This window comes from Miscanthus floridulus, chromosome 8 (genome assembly GCF_019320115.1).
Source record: "Miscanthus floridulus cultivar M001 chromosome 8, ASM1932011v1, whole genome shotgun sequence".
NCBI classification, from domain to species: Eukaryota; Viridiplantae; Streptophyta; class Magnoliopsida; order Poales; family Poaceae; genus Miscanthus; species Miscanthus floridulus.
The window spans coordinates 9547033-9570819 of record NC_089587.1 but is presented as its reverse complement, the minus strand read 5'-3'; the positions used below and the strand labels follow the sequence as shown (position 1 = coordinate 9570819).

Here is a 23787-nt window from a genome sequence, read left to right as displayed (position 1 = left end):
ATAAACTTTGTACGCCGTATTACTTAGGTCCATACCTTTCCATGTTGGCTTCTCATGCTGATGTTGCATGATGACTAGGCTCAATGCAACCGTGATTACCCTCCGTATGCAGCTCTCATGTCCATGAGGTTCCTGACCCTGGACCAGTCGATGCCCATGCCGTTGAGGTAGGACCCGTCGACGACGCGCCACCAGTGGTCGTAGTCCACCGTGAAGTCCTTCGGCGCCGGCTTCCCGTACACCCCGGCCTGCGAGCCGTTGAGCCAGTACGGCGGCGTCCACACCCGTTGCGGCCACTCCGAGGGCCACCGCGTGCCGCGCTTCGACGGGCCCGTCGGCACGCGGTGCACGCACGAGTTGAGCCGGATGTACCATGCCGCGTTCGCGTCTTCGTCGGCGGCGCACATCGGCGGCTGCTGCCGCTTCCGGGCATCGTAGCACTCGTTCGTCGTCGGTCTTCGGAGATGCCGACGGCGGCGATGGCGACAAGCCGGCCGTGTCGGAGTCAGAGTACACGGGGGCGCGGACAGAAATGCCAGTTAGGACGACGGCCTCGGCGTCGAGGACTCGCTCATCGCCGAAGACCGCGCGGAGGAGCAGAAGGCGTGGGCGACGCAGGCCGACGAGTCACACCGGGAAACGGACCGCCGCGAGGAGGGCGGCAAGAACGACGGCAACGGCGCGGAGAACGGCGGCGGCGAGGAGCATGAGTGGCGGGTGTGCAACGTGAAGGCCGGCACCGACTACATCCCGTGCCTGGACAACGAGAAGGCCATCAAGAAGCTGCGGCCGGAGAACTTCCGGCGGTACGAGCACCGGGAGCGGCACTGCCCCGACGAGGGCCCGACGTGCCTCGTCGCGCTCCCCACCGGCTACCACCGCCCCATCGAGTGGCCCAAGAGCCAAGATAGGGTACGTCCGTCCGCGTCTCTGAATCTCCATGCGGCAATGCATTGCTGACTAGTGGCCGTTCGTCGTGCCGGCGGCGACGTACGTGCAGGTATGGTACAACAATGTCCCGCACACGAAGCTGGTGGAGGTGAAGGGCCACCAGAACTGGGTGAAGGTGAGCGGACAATGTTAGATCGTTGTGTGTACCTCTGTGTGTAACCGTAGAACCGGATAGACCTCGTCGCCTTTCTCTATTGCGACGCAGCAGCAGCGTAGACGCCGGTGCCGCAGCGTTGTAGGCGTCGTGGTGACGATGCCGCGAAGTCCAGTGGCGACCGTGGTGACCCTGTGGCCTGCAGAGGCGACGGCGGTGGTGGGGCATCCCGTCGCTGGCAGCACGCTTTAGATCGGTTTAGGTTTACTGTAGGTGGGATGGCGGCTGCTCCGTTGAACCTCATAGTGCGAGCCGTGATCCCCACCCCTCTTTATATATGTGCTGTGCGACAGGGGCCCACCAACCATATTAGGGTTGGGCTCCCCCGACCAGAGACCAGAGACAAGGGCCCAATAGACCGTTGGGTCTATTGGTGGAGATCAACTAACATTCTCCCCCTTAATCTCACTACCATCTTTCAATTTCATTTACTTTTGTTCATTCCATTACAGATTAGCGCATAGAGCATGTCTCATCGTCACGGTCCATTGTCGATAGACTTAACAACTACAACACACTACTCTATTTTGAAATAGATACTTATCTTTGGGCCTTCTTTTGTCCAGAAATTTTAGGCTTTCCCTTAAACCCATGCTAGCTACATGTTCTCTGAACATGTTGGGTGGTAAGCCTTTTGTAAGCGGATCCACGAGCATCTTTTCTGTACTTATATGCTCAAGACTTATGACTTGATTTCGGACTTTATCTATCACAACATAATACTCTATGTTAATGTGTTTGGCAGCACCACTTGACTTATGTTGTGAGCATACTGTACTGCCAGATTATAATCGCAGTATAACTTAAGTGGTCTATAGATATCATTGAAAGCATCTAGGCCCCTAGTTGGATTTCGGTGATTAATGTCAATACAAGATTACTATGACTAACGTGTGTTTTGCAGAGGCAATTAAGTTAGGTCATGGTAATGGAGATCGATTGGGCAATCGAGGTGGTCATGCCCCTACGATGGAAATCGTTTCGGTTTTCAAAGGATGGATGACAAGGTTAAGGATGACTAGTTCTAAGTGTTGATTGGAGTTGGAGAGACACTTAGAATAGTTCAGGACTTTGTTTTTCCTTTGGCCATACTATAAAGGGGGGTATGGACGGGTAGCTTGACCTAGTTGAGTCTAGTGAGTTAGGTGTGGTGCACACTTGTTAAAACTAGCTCTAGGTAGCTCCTATGAATGCCTAAGATCCCTTGGAGCAAACTTCATTCACATATGATCGAGAGTTGGAAGTGAATAGGGGGTCAAATGTTGACCGGACGCTGGCTTCGGTGTGACCGGACGCTGGCCGCAGGGTCCGGTCAGTTCATTTGATCAATAGATTGCATTCGGTGAGACCGGACGCTGGAGAGGTCAAGTGACCGAACGCTGAAAGGCAGCGTCCGGTCGACTCCAGTAAGGTTCCAGAGAAGGGAATCTATGACCGGACGCGTCCGGTCAGTACTGACCGGACCCTAAGGGTTCAGGGTTCGGTCGAGTCCAGTAAGCATCCAGTGATGGTTTCATGCGACCGGACACGTCCGGTCAGTGGTGACCGGACCCTGCCAGCGTTCGATCAATACATTTCCACTGGCTCGCGGGTTGAACTGACCGGAGCGTCCGGTTAATATGACCGGAGCGTCCGGTCACCCCGCAGAAGCTCATAACGGTTTGTTTTTTAGGCTGCCTTATAAATAGAAGCTCCACTCGTGTGTGGAGTCACTTTTGCTCATTCCAACAGCTGAGAAACACATTTGTGAGTGCCAAGAAGAGCAAGGTCCTAGTGAGGTGATTGAGATTTGAGAATCCAAGAGAGTAGCCTCATTAGTGAATCAAGAGTAGCCAAGTGTGCATCCATCTTCTCATTAGGCTTCGCGTGGTCAAGTGAGAGTTCGTGCTTGTTACTCTTGGTGATCGCCATCACCTAGATGGCTTGGTGGTGGTTGGGAGCTTGGTGATCACCCGGCAGAGCTTGTGGGTGACCCAACTCAAGTTGTGAGCGGCTTTGGGTGATTCGCTGCGACGGAGTGTCAAAGAATCAATCCGTAGAGAGCACTTGATCCTTGCACAGATCAAGGGGGAGCTACACCCTTACGTGGGTGCTCCAACGGGGACTAGTGGGGAGTGGCGACTCTCCGATACCTCGGCAAAACATCGCCGCGTTCCTCTCTCTCTTTACTTTGAGCATTTACTTTGAGCAATTCAATACTTGTCTTTACATTTATAGAATTGCCATGCTAGAGTAATTTTGGAATATAGGTTGCAAGTCCTTTGTGCGTTAGTTTGATAGAAACACTTCTCTAGGCACAAGGGGTTAATTGGGCTATCCGTAGGATTTGATTATTGCAAGAAAATTTAGAATTAGCCCAATTCACCCCCCCCTCTTGGGTATCTTGATCCTTTCAATTGGTATTAGAGCCTCGTGCTCACATTTTTAAGCTTAACTGCTTAGAGCAAGATGTCTCACGGGGATGGACCTCCTCCTATCTTTGAGGGAGATGGCTTTCCATATTGGCAAATCCACATGGAGGCATACTTAGAAGCTCTAGACATTGGTATTCTTAGAGCCACCTCTCAAGGCTTCCTAAAACCTCGGGATGCTACTAACCTATAAGGTGATGAGGTTAACTATGAAAAATGGAATGCAAAGGCTCGAAACACTATCTTTAGAGGCCTTTGCAAAGATGTGTTTAACCGTGTAAGGAACCACAAAGACGCCCATGCACTATGGTCGGATGTTTGTGCGCTCCATGAGGGAACCAAGAGTGAGCATGAGGAACGCTATCATCTTGTAATTAAAAAGCTAAATTCTTTTGAGATGCTTCCTAAAGAAAGTGCTAATGAGATGTATTCTCGTTTAAATGTTTTTGTAGAGGAAGTCAATGGGCTTGGACTTACTCAAATGTCACCATCCGACATTGTGAGAAAGATCTTGAGTGTCCTCCCCATTGACAAATATGGGCACATTGTGATCGTGCTACATCAAGGTGATCTTTCCACCGCTACACCGACACAAATATTGGGAAAGATCAATGCTCATGAGATGTACATGCACATCACACCATAAGATGGCTCATCCTCTACAAAGAAGAAAGAGAAGGACTTAGCATTCAAAGCTAGCCAAGATAAGGACAAAGCAAGACTTGAGTATGAGAGCTCAAGTAATGAAGATGATGAAGAAAGTCTTGCTCTCATGGTGAAGAAGACCGCCAAGATGCTAAAGAAGCTAAACAAAAGTGGCATCAAGTTTGACAGCAAGAAGAAGTTCTTCACTAGCTCAAGAAGAAAGCCAATCTTTGAGATGAATTGCTACAATTGTGGCGAACTTGGCCATCTAGCTCATCAATGGACAAAGCCCAAGAAAGACAAGTTCAAGAACAAGAACAAGGGCAAGAAAGATGACTCAAGCAGTGAAGATGAAGATGAGAAGAAAAAAAACAAGCCATACAAGAAGAGAGATGGCAAAAAGAGGGACTTCTACAAGAAGAAGAAGGGTGGAAAGGCCTACATTGTCGGTGATTGGCTCATGGACATTGATTCATCAAGTGGATCATTCGATGATGATAGTGACAATGAGAAGGTGGCCGCCATTGCTATTGATATTGCATCTTCACCACCACCATCGCCATCATCCTCTACACACCTATGCCTTATGGCAAAGGGTGAACGCAAGGTAACTAATAGTGATGATAGTAGTGATGATGAGCAAGCTAATGATGATGATAGCGATAGCGATGATGATGATTCACCTACATATGATGATCTTGTCAAAATACTAAGAAAATACACTAAGATCATTAGAAAGAGTAGAGCTACAAATGAAAAGCTTCATGCTAAAAATGATTCACTCTTAGCTAAATGTGATACATTGGAAAAGGCTAACGTTGAGCTCAAAGAAACTAATGATGCTATATCATCCAAACTCAAGGAGATCAAATCTTCTAAGAAAGAGCTTAAAGATAAACATGATAAACTTGAGTGGGTGCACAATGAGCTCATCACTAGCCACAACAAGCTAAAAGATGATTACGCTACTCTTAAGATCAATTATGATACTCTTGTTATTGCTCAAGAATTTTTATCAAATGAGCCACATGATGCTACTAACCATGTTGTCAAGATTGATATAGCTACTTCATGTGATGATTTAATTGATGAAAGCATTGAGCATGGATCTAGTAGCAAAGGCAAGCAAGTAGTTGAGTGCAATGACTATGATGAGTATGTCAAGCTCAAGAGTGATAATGAGAAGCTCATGAAAGATCTTGAAGAGATGAAAAGCCACAACACCATTGTGCTAGAAACTCTTGATCATGACAAAGAGTTGATCCTTGAGAACGAGAAGCTCAAAGAAGAAAACAAGAAGCTCAAGGAAGAGAAGAACAATGATATTCTCAAGGAAGAGAATATGAAGCTCAAGATAGAGAAAGAGCATTTCAAGGTGGGATTGAGCAAGTTTGCTAGAGGCAAGCATCTCCAAAGTGAGCTACTCATGAATACCGTCATGAAGATGGATAGAAATGGTATTGGATATGTGGCAAGTGTAGAGAAGAAAAAGGCTCAAGCTCAACAACAACAATCAAAGCCAAAGCCAAAGCCAAAGAGATGTTTTGAGTGTAGACAAGAAGGCCACTTTGCTCATGAGTGTCAAACTCCACCACCACAACCCTTGCCCAAGCATGCTAGACCCTTTACTTTCAATGCTCACTACATGCTTAGAAAAGATTCTAGTGGAAAGATAAAAGTCATATTCTTAGGACCCCCTAACAAGAATAGGCCTAAGAAGATTTGGGTGGCTAAGTCACTTGTTGAGAAGGTGAAGGGCCCTCAACAAGTATGGATCCCTAAAGTTTGAATCTCTTATGTGTAGGTGAACTACAAGACCGGTGGAAGTCATTAGGTTATTGATAGTGGTTGCACTCAACATATGGTCGGTGACCCTCGTATGTTCACCTCACTAGATGAAGAGGTAGATGGACAAGAGAAAATAACATTTGGAGATAATTCAAAGGGCAAGGTTAAAGGATTGGGTAAAGTGGCAATATCAAATGATCATTCCATCTCCAATGTGCTCTATGTTGCTTCATTGAGCTTCAACTTGCTATCCGTTGGGCAATTGTGTGATCTTGGCTTCCAATGCTTGTTCACCGAGAAAGAGGTTGTTGTATCCAAGGTAGATGACAATCAAGTGATATTCAATGGATTTAGATACAACAACTTATATCTAGTTGACTTCACCTCCGAAGATGCAAATTTGAAGACTTGCCTATTCACCAAAACAACACTTGGGTGGCTATGGCATAGAAGACTTACTCATGTTGGGATGAGCTCACTCAAGAAGCTTATGAAGAATAATTTAGTGAGAGGGTTGAAGGATGTAAAGTTTGAAAAAGACAAACTTTGTAGTGCATGTCAAGCTGGCAAGCAAGTTGCAAATACTCATCCAACCAAAGCTTTCATGTCAACCACAAGAGTGCTAGAACTCCTACACATGGATTTATTTGAACCAACAATATACAAGAGTTTGGGAGGAAATCTCTATTATCTTGTGATTGTGGATGACTATTCAAGGTATACATGGGTGTTCTTCCTTCATGACAAATCCAAAGTTGCATATTGCTTCAAGAAGTTTGCCAAGAGAGCTCAAAATAAATTTGAAGTGAAGCTCAAGAAGATTAGAAGTGACAATGGTAAAGAATTTGACAACACAAATATTGAAGCCTATTGTGATGAAGTTGGAATCAAACATGAAGTCTCCGCAACTTATACTCCTCAACAAAATGGTGTAGTTGAGAGGAAGAACCGGACTTTGATCACTCTTGCAAGGACAATGCTAGATGAGTACAACACCCCCGAAGTTCTATGGGCGGAAGCAATCAACACCGCATGCTATGCATCCAACCGCCTATTCCTTCAAAAGTTCCTTGACAAGACACCTTATGAGTTGCTCAATGGGAAGAAGCCGGACGTCTCATTCTTTAGGGTGTTTGGTTGCAAATGCTACATCTACAAGAAGCGGCAACACCTAGAGAAGTTCCAAAGATGTTGTGATATAGGTTTTCTTGTTGGTTACTCATTGAAGTCCAAAGCATATAGAGTATTTAATCATGCCACCGGCTTGGTTGAAGAAACATATGATATGGAATTCGATAAATCTAACAGCTCCTAAGGAGCACATGAGAATCTTGATGATGTAGGTGATGAACCATTGAGGGAGGCCATGAAGAATATTCCGGTGGGAGACATCAAGCTAAAAGATGATGAAGATGATGTACAAGTCATTGATCAACCCTCTTCATTAAGTGTGCCATAAGATGGTAAAAAAGATGGAAGAGTAGAAAATAAAGATACTCATATCTCCCATGAGCAAATGGTGGTACAAGCACAAGATGTTGATGCTCCACAACCTCCTCCCCAAGTGGTCAATAGAAAAAATACACCTCTCCTACAAGGTCATCCACAAGATATCATCATAGGAAGTCCATCAAAGGGAGTAATGACTCGATCTCAAAAACTTACTTTATTTATTGCTCATCACTCTTTTATCTCTTGCTATGAGCCTACCAAGGTAGAAGAAGCTCTTAAAGATCTGGATTGGATTAATGCCATGCATGAAGAGTTGAACAACTTCACTCGCAATGAAGTTTGGACTCTTGAAGAGCGACCAAAAGGTGCAAGAGTCATTGGAACAAAGTGGGTGTTCCACAACAAGCAAGATGATCAAGGTGTTGTTGTGAGGAACAAGGCAAGACTAGTTGCAAAGGGGTTCTCTCAAATTGAAGGTTTGGATTTTGGAGAGACCTTTGCACCGGTTGCAAGATTAGAAGCCATCCGTATCCTTTTTGCATATGCATCACATCATGAAATGAAACTATATCAAATGGATGTGAAAAGTGCATTTTTAAATGGCTTTATTAATGAACTAGTCTATGTTGATCAACCTCCCGAGTTTGAAGACCCTAGATATTCTAATTATGTTTATAGGTCATCCAAGGCACTATATGGGCTTAAGCAAGCCCCAAGAGCTTGGTATGAGCGCCTTCGGGACTTTCTCATTGAGAAGGGCTTCACCATTAGGAAGGTTGACACCACACTATTCACCAAGAAGCTTGATGGGCATATCTTCATTTGTCAAGTATATGTTGATGATATCATCTTTGGGAACATATCTAGTGCAAACCAACCTCTCCGTGCAAACCGTGCAAACCAACTATGGGGGAGAGGTGGGAGGGGGGATTTGCAAAAGTGTAATTACGCTCGCTCCTAATCACACTTTTGCAAATCCCCCTCCCACCTCTCCCCCGCAGTTGGTTTGCACGGAGAGATTGGTTTGCACTTGATACGTTGCCATCATCTTTGGATCATCAAATGAAGACTCATGCAAAGAATTTAGTGAATTGATGTCAAAGGAGTTTGAGATGTCCATGATTGGTGAGCTTACATTCTTTCTTGGTTTTCAAGTCAAGCAAATGAAATAAGGCATCTTCATCTCTCAAGAGAAATACATAAAAGATCTTCTCAAGAGATTCAAGATGGATGAATGTAAACCAATCAAGACACCAATGCCTACCAATAGACATCTCGACCTAGATGAGGGAGGTAACCCGGTTGATCAAACTCTCTACCGTTCTATGATTGATAGCTTGTTATATTTAACCGCATCTAGGCCCGACATCATGTTTAGTGTGTGTATGTGTGCTAGATTTCAAGCTAGTCCTAAGGAAACTCATTTAATAGCCGTAAAAAGAATCCTTAGGTATTTTAAGCATACACCAAACATTGGCCTTTGGTATCCCAAAAGAGCTTTATTTGAATTAATTGGCTATTCTAATTTGGATTACGCTGGATATAAAGTTGATAGAAAAAGCACATCCGGAGGGTGCCATTTGCTTGGTAGATCACTTGTGTCTTGGTCCTCTAAGAAACAAAATAGTGTGGCTTTGTCCACCGCCGAAGCAAAATACATTACCGCGGGTGCTTGTTGTGCACAAATATTATACATGAAACAAACTTTGCTAGACTATGGTGTAGTTCTAGAAAAGGTACTTCTTTTATGCGACAATGAAAGTGCGGTAAAACTTACAAATAATCTGGTTCAATACTCTCGCACCAAGCACATAGATATCCGCCATCACTTTCTAAGAGATCATGTTGCTAAAAATGATATATCACTAGAAGGTGTAAGAACCGAAGATCAATTAGCAGATATCTTCACTAAACCGCTAGATGAGGCTACATTTTGTAGATTACGGAATGAGCTCAATGTGCTTGATTTTAGTAAATTCACTAAAAATTGAGCTTGTGTTGTCCCTTGCATTCATTGTAATATACAACATGTTAAATTTTTGGCAATGCATATAGGGCTTGTCTAACATGGTTAAGATAACCGCCGAAAAGCGTGTGAAGAAGCTTAACCTTGGATCAAACTTGACAAGCAACTAGATTTACTTACATAGTAGTGCATATACATGGATGTTGTTTTGTCATTTTGTTCCATTTGCCCTCTTATTGCCTATTTTCTTAAAAAGAATTATAGCCTAAGGCAAAATATTTTGAAAAATATGAGGGTTTAAAAGAGGTCACTCATATCAGTCCCAATTGGTGTTTAGTTGGATCTTATTCAAGTTGGGACTTGATTGGGAACAGGCAGCACGAAGGAACTCTGAAGATTTGCTAGAAAAGGTGCACCGGACGCTGCACCAGACGCTGTTGATGAAGGAGGTGAACTGCTGATGAAGGAGTGACCGGACGCTGCGTTTGTGCGTCCGGTCAGGAAGGGTTCCAGCATCTAGTCGTTTGGAGAAGGAACTGGCTGTACTGACCGAACCTTGCCTATGTCCGGTCATGGATCACTGGACGCGTCCAGTCCTGATTCTAGAGGAATTAGACCTCTCTGGAATCGACCGGACGCTGGGTGGTAGCGTCCGGTCAGTGGATCTCGCACGGTTTCAGATCTCTTCCTCGTTTCCTTCTCTATTACGTGTGGGGCCCTCTTTTAACCGCAGCCCTCCCGTGCACTCTTGGTCTATTCCATGCCGCCATCACCGAGCTCTAGCCCTAATCGTCGTGATTGCCATAGCCACCACCTCCGCGCCAGCCGTGCCCTAGCCGCTGTAGCCCTCCCGTGCCTAAGCGCCGCACCGCCACAGCCGCCGTCTCCAAGCCGTCGCTATCCCACGCCTCTGACTCCGCACAGCCGTGTCTGCGCTGAACCACCGCACCAACCCTAGCTCGCGCGCCACCGAGCAGTGCCACCGCCTCACTCGCCGTCGACCACCAGCACCGCTTTCATGCTTCGTTGTGCCCCGGTGTGACCTACGTCGTCGACTCACAACCGTTGTGCCATCGATTTTGTCGATAAGGCCATGCCCCAGCAACCACATTATGCTGCTCATGACCTAGATTGATTCAATCACTGATGTCAAATCACATCCAGGGCTGCCATTTCATCGAAGTGCTTTGCAACCTAACCCTAGATCTAGCCGGTTTTGAGGTTTCCCCCGCGTCATGTCTCTTCCTTTTCTAGATCGCTGATCATCAGGTAGCATGCCCGTCGTCTCAATTTTACACCTACATTGCTTGCTTCCTAGGTCTTTCGCATCTATTAGACATATTGTATTTATTTGTATATCCATCTATTTCATCATGTAGCGAGTCGGTGCTGTTGAGGTTCTTGTGGCAGTTGGCAGTCAACTCAGAGCCAAGCTCATGAGTAAGGATCGAGGCCAAGCCTCGGGAGTGTCAGTTTGATAGTTGATGTTCATCATCGGCAGTTCATCCTCTTGTCAGATTAGATGGCTCACACCAAGAATATTGGTGGTGGTCCAGGTGATGATGATCGGAGGCCCCCGTCTCGCTAGCCTATAGGACCGAAAGGCAAAGCAACAAAGCAGGTGACATCCAAGAAACACAAGTACCCCAACGTAGAGACAGCGAGAGCAGCTGCAGTTGCTGAGGCCGCAGAGCATGCTGAGAGAGGTGGTGCCCACAGTGGAGTTGTCATAGCAGATCAGTTGGCACCAGATGCGCAGGGCAGACTGAGGGAGATCGAGAGACTTCATGGTAGTCCACCTAGGACTATCACGATGGCAGAACGTCGTCTAGCCATTGAGGAGCCTCAGCGTCAGGGGGAGTCTCAGCAGGAGTCACAGCAGCAGCCCCCACCAGCAGAGCCTCAGCCAGCTCAAGACACTCAGGAGGGCCAACAGGCCGAGCAGACCGAGCAGGCACCCTAGCTACGCCGCTCTGGTTGTACCAGTGCTACTATTCTAGCGAGGCCAGCTACACAGCATAGGGGTTCACGCCCACTACCCAGACCACAGGGTCTGCCTCCAGTGGTACACCTTGACTTGAGGGCCGCTACGGCTAGGCAGGTTCGCCAGCTATGTTTTGTTGAGTTTGACGTGTGGTTCCCTCCGAGGAGGGATGAGAGAGCAGCTGAGGGTTTCTACACACCGCTCCAGGAGGACTTCTACAACGTATATTTGAACAGTGAGGCAGTGTTCAGATCTCAGAGTCTGTAGTTTAGAGTCTATTATGGCAGCAGCCGGAGAGCACATCCGCCCCTACTTGTCATATTTGCCGGGGCTCGTAGATCTAATTGGTCGGACAGGAGTATATGTACCATATTGGGTCTGGCAGTTTTATGCTTCACTCTACGTTGATCCGCATCACAACTTCATTCACTTTGCATTCAACGGTAGAGATTATAGGGTGATGAGTTTCAGGGCCTAGGAGATACCGAGGTTACAAGATCAGCCTATCAAATTGCATGAGGTGTGTTATGGACAGCAGGAGCCTCCCAGGTGTTCTCATAGAGGGTTGGTGCCTCCTACAGATCTGGTGCGGCATTGCTTCAAGGAGCCCTTTGGTGAGGGGTTGAGCAGGAACCCCAGTGACCTAACTCCTATAGCTCGTGTGCTAGAGGCCATTATCAGGAGGACACTACTTCCTAGGTTGGTATACAGAGAGGGTCTGACTCGCCTATAGCTCTGGCTCCTGAATGCCCTGATGTAGCAGACCGTGTTTGACATCTGGGACCTCCTTCTATCAGAGATGGAGGATACTATTGCTAAGGGCTTCAAGGGTCGCAGACAGCTTCCTTATGCACATTGGGTCACATTCTTGATGCTCAAGTCTATGCAGGTCAGGACCCTTGAGATGGTTGCAGAGTACAAGGCTACCACCACTGAGTTTCCCGCATATAACATGGCATAGAGGATCAGGCACAGCACTCCACAGGCACCCGCTTAGCCCAGTCGTCATCCAGATGTTCCCGAGTCAGCAGCTCAGCAGGACGAGATCATTAGAGGCATAGCCGCTATAGAGGAGGAGCAGCTTGAGGCCTAGTAGGGGATGACCAAGTCCAGTGATAGCTCGGATGATGACCATCTGCCAATTCCTCAGATGCCTCCACGTAGACATGATGCAGAGGCCGGTAGTAAAAGCTCAGCTCCACCAGCACTGTAGACGGACCCCGCATTGATTGCCATTCTTGAGTGGATATAGTAGGATTAGGCACGACAGACACAGGAGACTGCTACCAACTTCACACAGTTCCAGGCTTGTCAAGATGAGTTTTAGAGATAGCAGCAGCTCCTTCAGCAGCATCAGCAGCAGATGCATCAGCAGCAGTTACTCATGCAGCAGCAGCTTATGGGATTTATGCAGCATGTAGTGACAGCACTTGGGGCCCCACAGCCACAGCCTTCGCCCTAGCTTGCTCAGCCTACCACCACTTCGATGACTCTAGCTATATAGCCTAGTGGGCTTTAGAGTCAGGGACAGCCTCTAGCTCCATTTGCTTCACCCATAGTTCAGGTATCCCAGTGGTTGTTCTCACTAGTGGTTGCCTCGTAGTTCACTCCATATCACACAGGCTTCTCACCGGAGCAGTCACCCTCGCTATTCGTGCCTAACACGTCAGTCTCCAGGAGTCTTGGAGCATCCTTTAGCGAGTTGACCGGCATGCCTACTCCGCCACATATGCATACCGCCGGTCCTTCAACAGCAGCTCCAGTTGTAGTGACTACTCAGAGGCTCCCATCATCTATCGCCTCTTCGGATCCTACGATAGACGTACTAGCAGCTTCCTAGGCAGCACCTGCCCCAACTTAGACCCAGACCGCTTCAGTGACACTTCCTGCTTCAGAGGGTCAGTCAGTTCAGAGCTTAGGATCAGATGATGATGGCGCCCAATTTCATCTTGCTCCACGTACTTCAGCGCCCGGCTCGTCCGCTATAGCCCTGCCGACCGACCCTTAGGTTTTGGTGTTTGACGCCAAAGAGGGAGAGGGTTCGAGTATGTAGACTCAGGGGTAGCGATATTTAGGGGGAGCTAGTTTTATAGTATTAGCTTATTATATATATTTGGAGTTTTATTTGTGTGATACACTATTACTATTATGCATTCATGTGTTACTTTCCTACATATTATTATATCTATGTGATAGTGATATCTACATGTTTGTGATATATGACATGTGTGCTCTCTACTTTGCATTATTTATATGTCATATCACTTGTGTAATGCTCATTTGCTTTTGCTTCCATGTTTATACTCCGATGCAAATGAGCTTTGTTATTTGTACTCATGCTTAATTCATATCCTTTGAGTACATTATGTTGGCTTAGGTCATATAAGCTTGACTAACACTTTTGTTCTTATTAACAAAAGCTTATATGAACCAAGCCTGTCAAAAACCTCACTCTTTCACATACTCGAGGTGGTATTGTCATCAATCACCAAAAAGGGGGAGACTCAAAGCATCTAGGCCCCTAGTTGGATTTCGGTGATTAATGTCAATATAAGATTACTATGACTAACATGTGTTTTGCAGAGGCAATTAAGTTAGGTCATGGTAATGGAGATCGATTGGGCAATCGAGGTGGTCATGCCCCTACGATGGAAATCGTTTCGGTTTTCAAAGGATGGACGATAAGGTTAAGGATGACTAGTTCTAAGTGTCGATTGGAGTTGGAGAGACACTTAGAGTAGTTTAGGACTTTGTTTTTCCTTTGGCCATACTATAAAGGGGGGTATGGATGGGTAGCTTGACCTAGTTGAGTCTAGTGAGTTAGGTGTGGTGCACACTTGTTAAAACTAGCTCTAGGTAGCTCCTATGAATGCCTAAGATCCATTGGAGCAAACTTCATTCACATATGATCGAGAGTTGAAAGTGAATGGAGGGTCAAATGCTGACCGGATGCTGGTTCTGGTGTGACCGGACATTGGCCACAGGGTCTGATCAGTTCATTTGATCAACAGATTGCGTTCGGTGCGATCGGACACTGGAGAGGTCAAGTGACCGGACGCTGAAAGGCAGTGTCCGGTCGACTCCAGTAAGGTTCCAGAGAAGGGAATTTGTGACCGGACATGTCTGGTCAGTACTGACCGGACCCTGAGGGTTCAGTGTCTGGTCGAGTCCAGTAAGCATCCAGTGATGGTTTCATGCGACCGGACACGTCCGGTCAGTGGTGACCGGACCCTGCCAGCGTCCAATCAATACATTTCCACTGGCTCGCGGGTTGAACTGACCGGAGCGTTCGGTCACCCCATAGAAGCTCATAATGGTTCATTTTTCAGGCTGCCTTATAAATAGAAGCTCCACTCGTGTGTGGAGTCACTTTTGCTTATTCCAACAGCTGAGAAACACGTTTGTGAGTGCCAAGAAGAGCAAGGTCCTAGTGAGGTGATTAAGATTTGAGAATCCAAGAGAGTAGCCTCATTAGTGAATCAAGAGTAGCCAAGTGTGCATCCATCTTCTCATTAGGCTTCGCGTGGTCAAGTGAGAGTTCGTGCTTGTTACTCTTGGTGATCACCATCACCTAGACGGTTTGGTGGTGGTTGGGAGCTTGGTGATCACCCGGCGGAGCTTGTGGGTGACCCAACTCAAGTTGTGAGTGGCTTTGGGTGATTCGTCGTGATGGAGTGTCAAAGAATCAATCCGTAGAGAGCACTTGATCCTTGCGCGGATCAAGGGGGAGCTATACCCTTGCGCGGATGCTCCAACGAGGACTAGTGGGGAGTGGCAACTCTCTAATACCTCGGCAAAACATCACCGCGTTCCTCTCTCTCTTTACTTTGAGCATTTACTTTGAGTATTTACTTTGAGCAATTCAATACTTGTCTTTACATTCATAGAATTGCCATGCTAGAGTAATTTTGGAACATAGGTTGCAAGTCCTTTGTGCGTTAGTTTGATTAAAACAATTTTCTAGGCATAAGGGGTTAATTGGGCTATCTGTAGAATTCGATTATTGCAAGAAAATTTAGAATTAGCCCAATTCACCCCCCTCTTGGGCATCTTGATCCTTTAAGTCGTCAACAACCTTTAAAATCGGGTATGAACTTCTTTAGCCAGTTCACCTGCCCGTTGCCTCATAACATGCTACAAACTATCATACATTGTGGATGATGTAGTGACAGTTTGCTTTGAGCTTTTCCATGAAATAGCTCCCCTTTGCGAGAGTGAATACATACCCCGACGTGGATTTTCTATCATCTCCCGCATAATCAGAATCTGAATATCCCACTATATGGAGTGAATCGGATCTTCTATATGTCATCATGAGGCCTTTCGTTCCTTGCAAATAACGCAAGACTTTCTTTACTAATTTTCAGTGTTCTGTTCTAGAATTGCTCTGGAATCTGCCAAGTAAAACCTGGTAATAAATGCCAAGTCAGGGCGCATCCATACTTGAGCATATTGCAAGCTTCTGACAACTAAAGCATATGGAACCACTTTCATTTGATTGAGCTCATATTGGTTCCTGGAGCATTGAAAATCCCCATATCTATCGCCCTTGACTATAGGAGCAGGTGATGGACTACATTTATACATACTAAATTTCTTTAAGATTCTTTCTATGTATGTTTTTTGTGACAGTCTTAATACCCTTTTTCTTCTATCTCGGTGAATTTCGATCCCTAGAACGAACGAGACTTCACCAAGATCTCTCATATCAAGTTTTGAGGACAAAATATCTTTATCTCCTGTAGTAGACTGACATCACTACTAGCAAGTAAGATATCATCCACATACAGGACAAGGAAGATAAACTTCCCATTCTTAAACTTTGCATAGACATAATTGTCCTCTACATTCTCTTTAAAACCCAAAATTCTCTATGGTCTGATCAAACTTTAAGTACCACTGTCTTGAAGCTTGTTTTAATCCATAAATAGATTTCTTTAGGCGGCATCCCATTCGTTCTTTTCCTTTCATGATAAAACCTTTCGGTTGTGCCACGTAAATATTTTCCTCTAAGTTTCCATTGAGAAATGCCGTCTTTACATCCATCTGATGTAATTCTAAATCGTAATGTGCCACTAATGCCATTATGATTCTAAAGAAATCTTTACATAAGACTGGAGAAAAGGTCTCATTGTAATCAATCCATTCTCTTTGCATAAAGCCTATTGCCACAAGTCGCGCTTTATATCTCTCTATATTCCCTTGAGAGTCAAGTTTTGTCTTGTAGACCCATTTACAGCCTACTGTTTTGGCTTATTTAGGAATTATATTCAAATCCCAAACTTTATTGACATTCATTGATTTCATTTCATCTTCCATGACCTCAAGCCACTTTGATGAATGATCACTACTCATGGCTTCGTCAAACAAGGTGGGATCATCCTCCATTTTAAATTCCTTAGTGTTGTACACTTCATAATCAGCATGAATAGCTGATTTTCTAAATCTTTGAGACCTTCTAGGGGCCTTCACATTTGGCACATCTTCTGTTTGAGGCTGCTGTTACTCCCCTCATGTGTGGCAATAGGTTCTATAGGATCCTAAAGAACAGGTTTCTCATCGTCATTCATTGTTGCCACAGGTGGGATAACAATAGGTGCTGACACTATAGTATCTAGCACTGTCGGTGCAGCGACAACAGGTAGTGAGAAAAATGGCCCATGAATCATTGGAGTGGGTGCATACACCCGCTTTACTTCAAGGTCAATTTCTCGAGCTACCATGCTCCTCCTCATCTTTTCATCCTCTAGGAAAATAGTGTGTCTTGTTTCCATAAACTTTGTATGTCTCTCTAGATAGTAGAAACAAAAACCTTTTGACTTTTCTGGGTAGCAAATGAAATGGCAACTTATTGTTTTAGGATCTAGCTTCCCAATGTTTGGGTTAAATACTTTAGCCTCAGTAGGGCTCCCCCCCATACACGCAAGGGGTTTAGTGAGGGTACTCTTTCTGTCCACAACTCATACGGTGTTTTGGGCACCGACTTTCTTGATACTCTATTGAGAATATGAATGGCGGTTTTAACGTCTCCATTCACAGGCTCAACTGTAAGGTGGAGTAACTTATCATACTGCGCACCATATCCATTCATTGTACGATTGCGTCTTTCAGCTACTCTATTCTGCTGAGGTTCACCCAGTATAGAATACTGGGCTACTTTGTCATTCTCCTGTAAGAACCCTGCATAAGGTCCAGGAACTTGGCCATATAGGGTATGCCGACCATAGTACTCCCCCACGGTCAGATCTGACTATCTTTATCTTTAAATTACGTTGGATTTCAACTTTTGCCTTAAATATCTATATTTATCCAATGCTTCTGTTCTTTCTTTGATTAGATAAATGTAGACATAACGGGAGTAATCATCTGTGAATGTTATGAACGAATCATTACCATCCACACTCTTTACAGGAAACTGACCACAGATATCTGTGTGAATAATCTATAAAATTCCTACGCTTCGTTTATCATCTTTCTTACTTTTCTTTATATACTTTTCTTTTATGCATTCTCTGCATTGTTTTAAATCTAAGAGCTCTAATGGAGGAAGAATATCATTCTTAACTTGTCTTTCTATTCTCCCCTCGAAATATGGCCTAAACGATAGTGCCATAATTTCGACGACGCATCATGAGCTCTCTTATGCCACCATTTCTAGAGTGACTCTCTATCACCAGCTGCTTTATCAGCTAGGTAGCATATGTCTTTGAAGAGCCAGTGAACTGACTCTTTATTCTATTGAGGTATTCGGTGACCATGTCACACTCTGGGATTGAGCCCACAATTATAGGCTCAATCGTATTATTTATCACAACCAAACATTTCATATTAGCAGTGACCCACTTCCTATGTTCAAAGTTATAGGACATCTTTTGGGATTCAAAATCCCTTTCTTTAGTTGCTCAAACGGCATCATTCTCTTTTATCTCCCTCACCGGTGCCACAGAATCAGTGGAACGCGGTGAGGTGACTACCCAGTTCACCTCAGCTAAGATGAAAACCAGGTCAAATATTTTCTTAACATAGAAATAACACTATTTGCATGTCTTGATTCCAACGTTGGTCAAAATCAAAATATATAACTGTTCATATACACTAATTCTACATCACCGTTGGGCAGAAATAGAATTAATGCATAAATCATTAACTTTTACATCTGTTCTCATACACTAATTCTACATCACCATTGGGCAGAAGTAAAATTAATGCATAAATCATTAAAATTATACAACTGTTCTCATACACTAATTCTACATCATCGTTTGGCAGAAATAGAATTAATGCATAAATCATTAAAATTTACATCTGTTCTTATACACTAATTCTACATCACCATTGGGCAGAAGTAAAATTAATACATAAATCATTAAAATTATGATATTGTTATTAACAACGTTGGTCAGAAAATAACAACATCATAATCATGTCAAAACTCTTTTTCTCCAATTAAATACCACATTGGTTCAAATAACTGGAGAATAAACATTTTCTTTAGCAGCGGAAAATTTTTCTTTTTCTCTAATTAAATACCATGTTGGTACAAATTAACTAGAGAATAAATAATTTCTTTAGCAGTGGAAAAAGTATTCTCAATTTCTTGAATTTTTACCCACTGGGAAAAAATACTTTTTCTATTTTCTTTTGAGTCATTTTCTATTTTCCAGGGAATAAAACTTTTACTGGAAAAAGAAAAAATGAAATTGACTCAAAAAGCGTACTATTCTTCAGCCCAGCCAGTGAAAACGGCCCGGCCCACTTCCTTTTACCGCGCGCTGCCCACACCCAGGCCACAACCTGGGCCTGGGCCGGTGAACCCGCTCGGCCGCGCGCCCCGCCTGGGCCAAAACTGGCTCGCTCTATCTCAGCCGTTCATCCAGCATCGGATGGCGACATGCGCGTTTTGCTCGGTATAAAAACCGACACCGCGGCCGGTGCCCGAAAAACCCTAGCTCATTTGCTCCTTTGCTCTCTCTCTCTTCGCTCTCTCTGTCGCCGCTCTCCTTCTTCTTTCTCTCTCAGCCGCAGCGAGGTACCGAGCGACGCAACGAGCGAGAGTGAGCGAAGGCGGTGGAGCGAGGCGGCCATGGCGCCGTCGCTGGCCCCCTCGCCGGTGTGCGTGCTCCCCAACGGGTGAGCACACCGCCGTCGAGCGGCCTGGCCGCGGCGCCCCTTGGCCGAGCTCGGCGAAACACTACCCCTGGCTCGGCCTTTCTTCTCCCGCGCCAGCGAAGGGTCATCCCGACGCACGGCGAGGTAGGTCCGCCCCCTTTTCTCCCCTTTCTTCTCCGATTTGGATCTCGTTTCTCTTGTCCGAACCGGTGATGGGGATTAGGGTTTGGATTGTTCTTCTTCTTTCTTTGGTTTTTGTTTCTTTTCTTCTCTGGATCTCTTTTGGTGCTCGGATTGAACCGATTTTAATCTTCTTTCTTTTCTTTTCGGAGTTCATCCAAATGGGGATCTAGGGTTAGGGTTTCATTTTCTTTTGATTTCTTTTTCTTTTCGAAGTTCATCCGAATCGGTTCCCTTCCCCTTCTTCCCCCTTCCCCTTCTTCTTTTGGGATTAACCTGATTTGGGATGGGGTTCAAAAATTTGGGTTAGGGTTTCGGGACTTGACTCTTTTCTGGGCCGAAAACCCTCTTCTTTTCTTTTGGATCTTGTTTCTCTTTTTGGTTGAGTCCGATTTGGATTTTTTTTTATTTCTTTTCTTTTCTTTGATTTCTTTTCTGATTTAGGGTTCGACTCTATTCATCTTAAGGCCGAAACCTTTTCTTTTTCTCATTTCTTTAACCCAGTTAGGGTTCAAGTGCCGAGGGCCCTTCTTTTTCTTCTTCCCCGAGCTGTTTGCGCGGGTTAGGGTTAGGGTTCTTGAGATCCTTTCCCCTTTCTCTTCTCTGATCCGAACATGGATGTTCTTCTCTTGTTTTCTTGCCGCACGCCGGTGAGGACAGCGGTGTGGCACTTTTCCCCGCGCGGTGGCGACCGGTAGTCAGTGATGTCCGCCACCTCGGTCTTACTTCTCTTTTCTTTTACCCGATTAGGGTTAGGGTTACACACTGGCAACCTATCTCTGATACCATTGTTAGATCGTTGTGTGTACCTCTGTGTGTAATCGTAGAACCAGGTAGACCTCGTCGCCTTTCTCTATTGCGACGCAGCAGCAGCGTAGACGCTGGTGCCACGGCGTTGTAGGCGTCGTGGTGGCGATGTCGTGAAGTCTAGTGGCGACCGTGGTGACCCTGTGGCCTGCAGTGGCGACGGCGGTGGTGGGGCATCCCGTCGCTGGCAGCACGCTTTAGATCGGTTTAGGTTTACTGTAGGTGGGATGGCGGCTGCTCCATTGAACCTCATAGTGCGAGCCGTGATCCCCACCTCTCTTTATATATGTGCTGTGCGACAGGGGCCCACCAACCATATTAGGGTTGGGCTCCCCCGATCAGGGAGCAGAGACAAGAGCCCAATAGACCGTTGGGCCTATTAGTGGAGATCAACTAACAGACAGTACCTGACCTTCCCCGGCGGCGGCACGCAGTTCATCCATGGTGTGCTGCACTACATCGACTTCCTACAGCAGGTACCATGCATCACCAATGGCCAATGACCAGGCCATGGTTTGTTTGTTTGTTTCGATCGCTCCGGTAGAAAGTGTATGTAGAGTAAGGAGGTTACTCTGCGTTGTCTGGCCAGTCCGTCTGCGCCATCGCGTGGGGGAAGCACACGCGGGTGGTGCTCGATGTCGGCTGTGGCGTGGCCAGCTTCGGCGGCTACCTGTTCGAGCATGACGTGGTGACCATGTCGTTCGCGCCCAAGGACGAGCACGAGGCGCAGGTGCAGATGGCGCTCGAGCGCGGGATCCCGGCCATCTCTGCCGTCATGGGATCCAAACGCCTGCCTTTCCCCAGCAAGTAGTTCGACCTTGTCCACTGCGCACGGTGCCGCGTCCCATGGCACGCCGACGGTGCGCTGCGCCGCCGCCCCCATTCCACTGTGCGTCCTCCTTGTCCGAGATCCCTTGCTGACGATGCCGAGATTGCCGTGTCCTCGTGCAGGTGGCGCTCTCCTCCTGGAGCTGAACCGCGTCCTGCGCCCCGGCGGTTTCTTCGTTTGGTCCGCCACGTCGGTGTACCAAAAGCTGACGGAGGACGTCGAGATCTGGAAAGGCACGTAAAGTTCCGACCACTCGCCGCGATGCCATGCCATGGCCATGGCCATGGCCATGAACCGATCGAACAGAGCCAGCTGTCGGGGTAACCTTCTACCGGAGTGGCCCTCGGAGTGGCCGCGGCGGGTGCGGACGCCGCCGTACTGGCTCAACGGCTCGCAGGCCGGGGTGTACGGGAAGCCGGCGCCGGAGGACTTCATGGTGGACTACGACCACTGGTGGCGCGCCGTCGACGGGTCCTACCTCAACGGCCTGGGCATCGACTGGTCCAGGGTCAGGAACCTCATGGACATGAGAGCTGCATACGGAGGGTAATCACTGTTGCCTTAAAGCCTAGTCATCATGCCACGTCAGCATGAGAAACCAACGTGGAGAGGTATGGACCTAAGTGATACGGCGTACAAAGTTTATGACCCAAAAAACCACTTTAAAAGTTGATGGACCTAACTGAAACCTCCTCACAAATTAATAGATCTCTGGTGCATTTAAACTCATAGAACAATGACATACTATATGGCACTGCTGATCTGCAACTGCATAATATGGCCAACCGTGATCCTGTAATTCTGCAGCATCGTTGTGAACTTACGACGACTACAGTGGAATTCAGCGAGGTGCTTCAATTCTTGGTAGCCGCTGGTAACTGGAATCTACAGACAACAAGAGGATTTCCTGGCAGGTAACCTCTGGAAGTTGTTCAATAATGCATCGCTCTGCTCGACTGCTCGTCGGGCAGAACTGCAGAAGATAAGACGTGACCCTTTGGTGGCCACGGATTGGCATGGCATCGGCATGCTGCAACACAGCACAGCCCGCTGCCGAGCCGTTGCGATGGACGAGCAGTAGCCATCCACCGACTTGAGCTGTTAGATGCAGAGCATCAGACAACCGTCAGCGGCCGTGCAGTGCCCCTGGGGCTGGGGGCTGTGTGTGATCTGCTCGTAGCGGATGCACGCGGTGCAATCATGCAAGCAAACAGGCGTTGCAGGAGGAGCTGTCTACCGGTAACAGCAGCGACGGGGTCCGGTCCTAGATGACAGACAAGTCGGCGGGCCGGGAAGGAAAGATCTGAAGATGTGCAGGGAGACGCATCGGGCACCCATGTCCTTTCACGGCTGCAGGCACCTAGCAGCTGTATGGTTCGATGAGGCCGACGGGTAGACCGTGGATAAGAAGGTCAGTGTGTGATCTGGACTCTTTTTTTTTCTTTGCTCATCAATAGTTCATCACTTGATTATTAGGAAGCAGTTACAGGCTGTTGCAATTGCAACCTGATCTAGTATACTACTACCGCTTTCTAATCTAAAATAAAAAATGCAACTATATTTCTGGGTTAAGACCGGTCAAACTTTCTTAAGTTCGATCAAGTTTATAGAAAATAATATCAAATATTTATGTCTACAAATAAATTTACTATAAAAATATATATTCTGTAATAATCAAATGGTATTTACTTGTCATAATAAATGTCAGTACTTTATTGTGCAAATTTAGTTAAATTTGAAATTATTTTATTTCTCCAAAGTGAGAATTTCTGGGAAGCGAGAATTGCATTTCTTTCTAGGACGGGGGAATAGTTGCTGTCACGCACAAAAGAAGGGCCAGCGGTTGATTGCTCGAAGCATGGGAAGATTATCTTCCCTGTCTCCGTTTTCTTTAAAAAGAAAAATGGAAAATTACTACTTTTTCTGACTGAGTTGCTCTTTCAGAAAGCAGATACAATCTTTCAGCAGCCCCACCAGCGAAAAGGGGAAGGAAGGCAATAGCTTGAGCAACGCGAGGCTCGAATTGACCAAAGCTGTTAGGCTCAACCATCAAAGAGGAGGCCCAGCGTGACCCCACTGCTACGCTCTCACAATACTGTTGCTGCCGTCCAGCGTCTGGTGATTGGCTGGGCCAGGTCTTAATCGGACCTGGGCCAGACCCCCCAATGTAGTGTCCATCTCAAGAAACCAACCAAACCAATGGAAGCCAGGCTCTGAAACTGAAGGTGGTGGCTAGAAGCATCATAAAGCTGGGGACAGATTTCACTCACATGGTTTTCACGTTATAGATAGATAGAAGCTACCAAAGAGAGAGAGACCACATTAGGTAGCAGCAGTGCCATCCAGCTTCTGTACCCTGCTAATAACCATATGCATGCACTTGGACATGCATGGAGTAGCCATGGAAATGGAATTCTGGAATATGATCCGATCCACTGTCATATATCGATCTGCTGGTTCTTTTATTCATGTGGACTAGCTAGCTGTTCTCTTGGCCATTTATATATATTA

At 46.2% G+C, this 23787-nt stretch overlaps 1 pseudogene; it reads left to right on the top strand.

Moving 5' to 3' along the window:
- The first annotated feature begins 445 nt into the window (after positions 1 to 445).
- On the top strand, positions 446 to 21826 carry LOC136471075 (probable methyltransferase PMT27; annotated as a pseudogene).
- The last annotated feature ends 1961 nt before the right edge of the window (positions 21827 to 23787 follow it).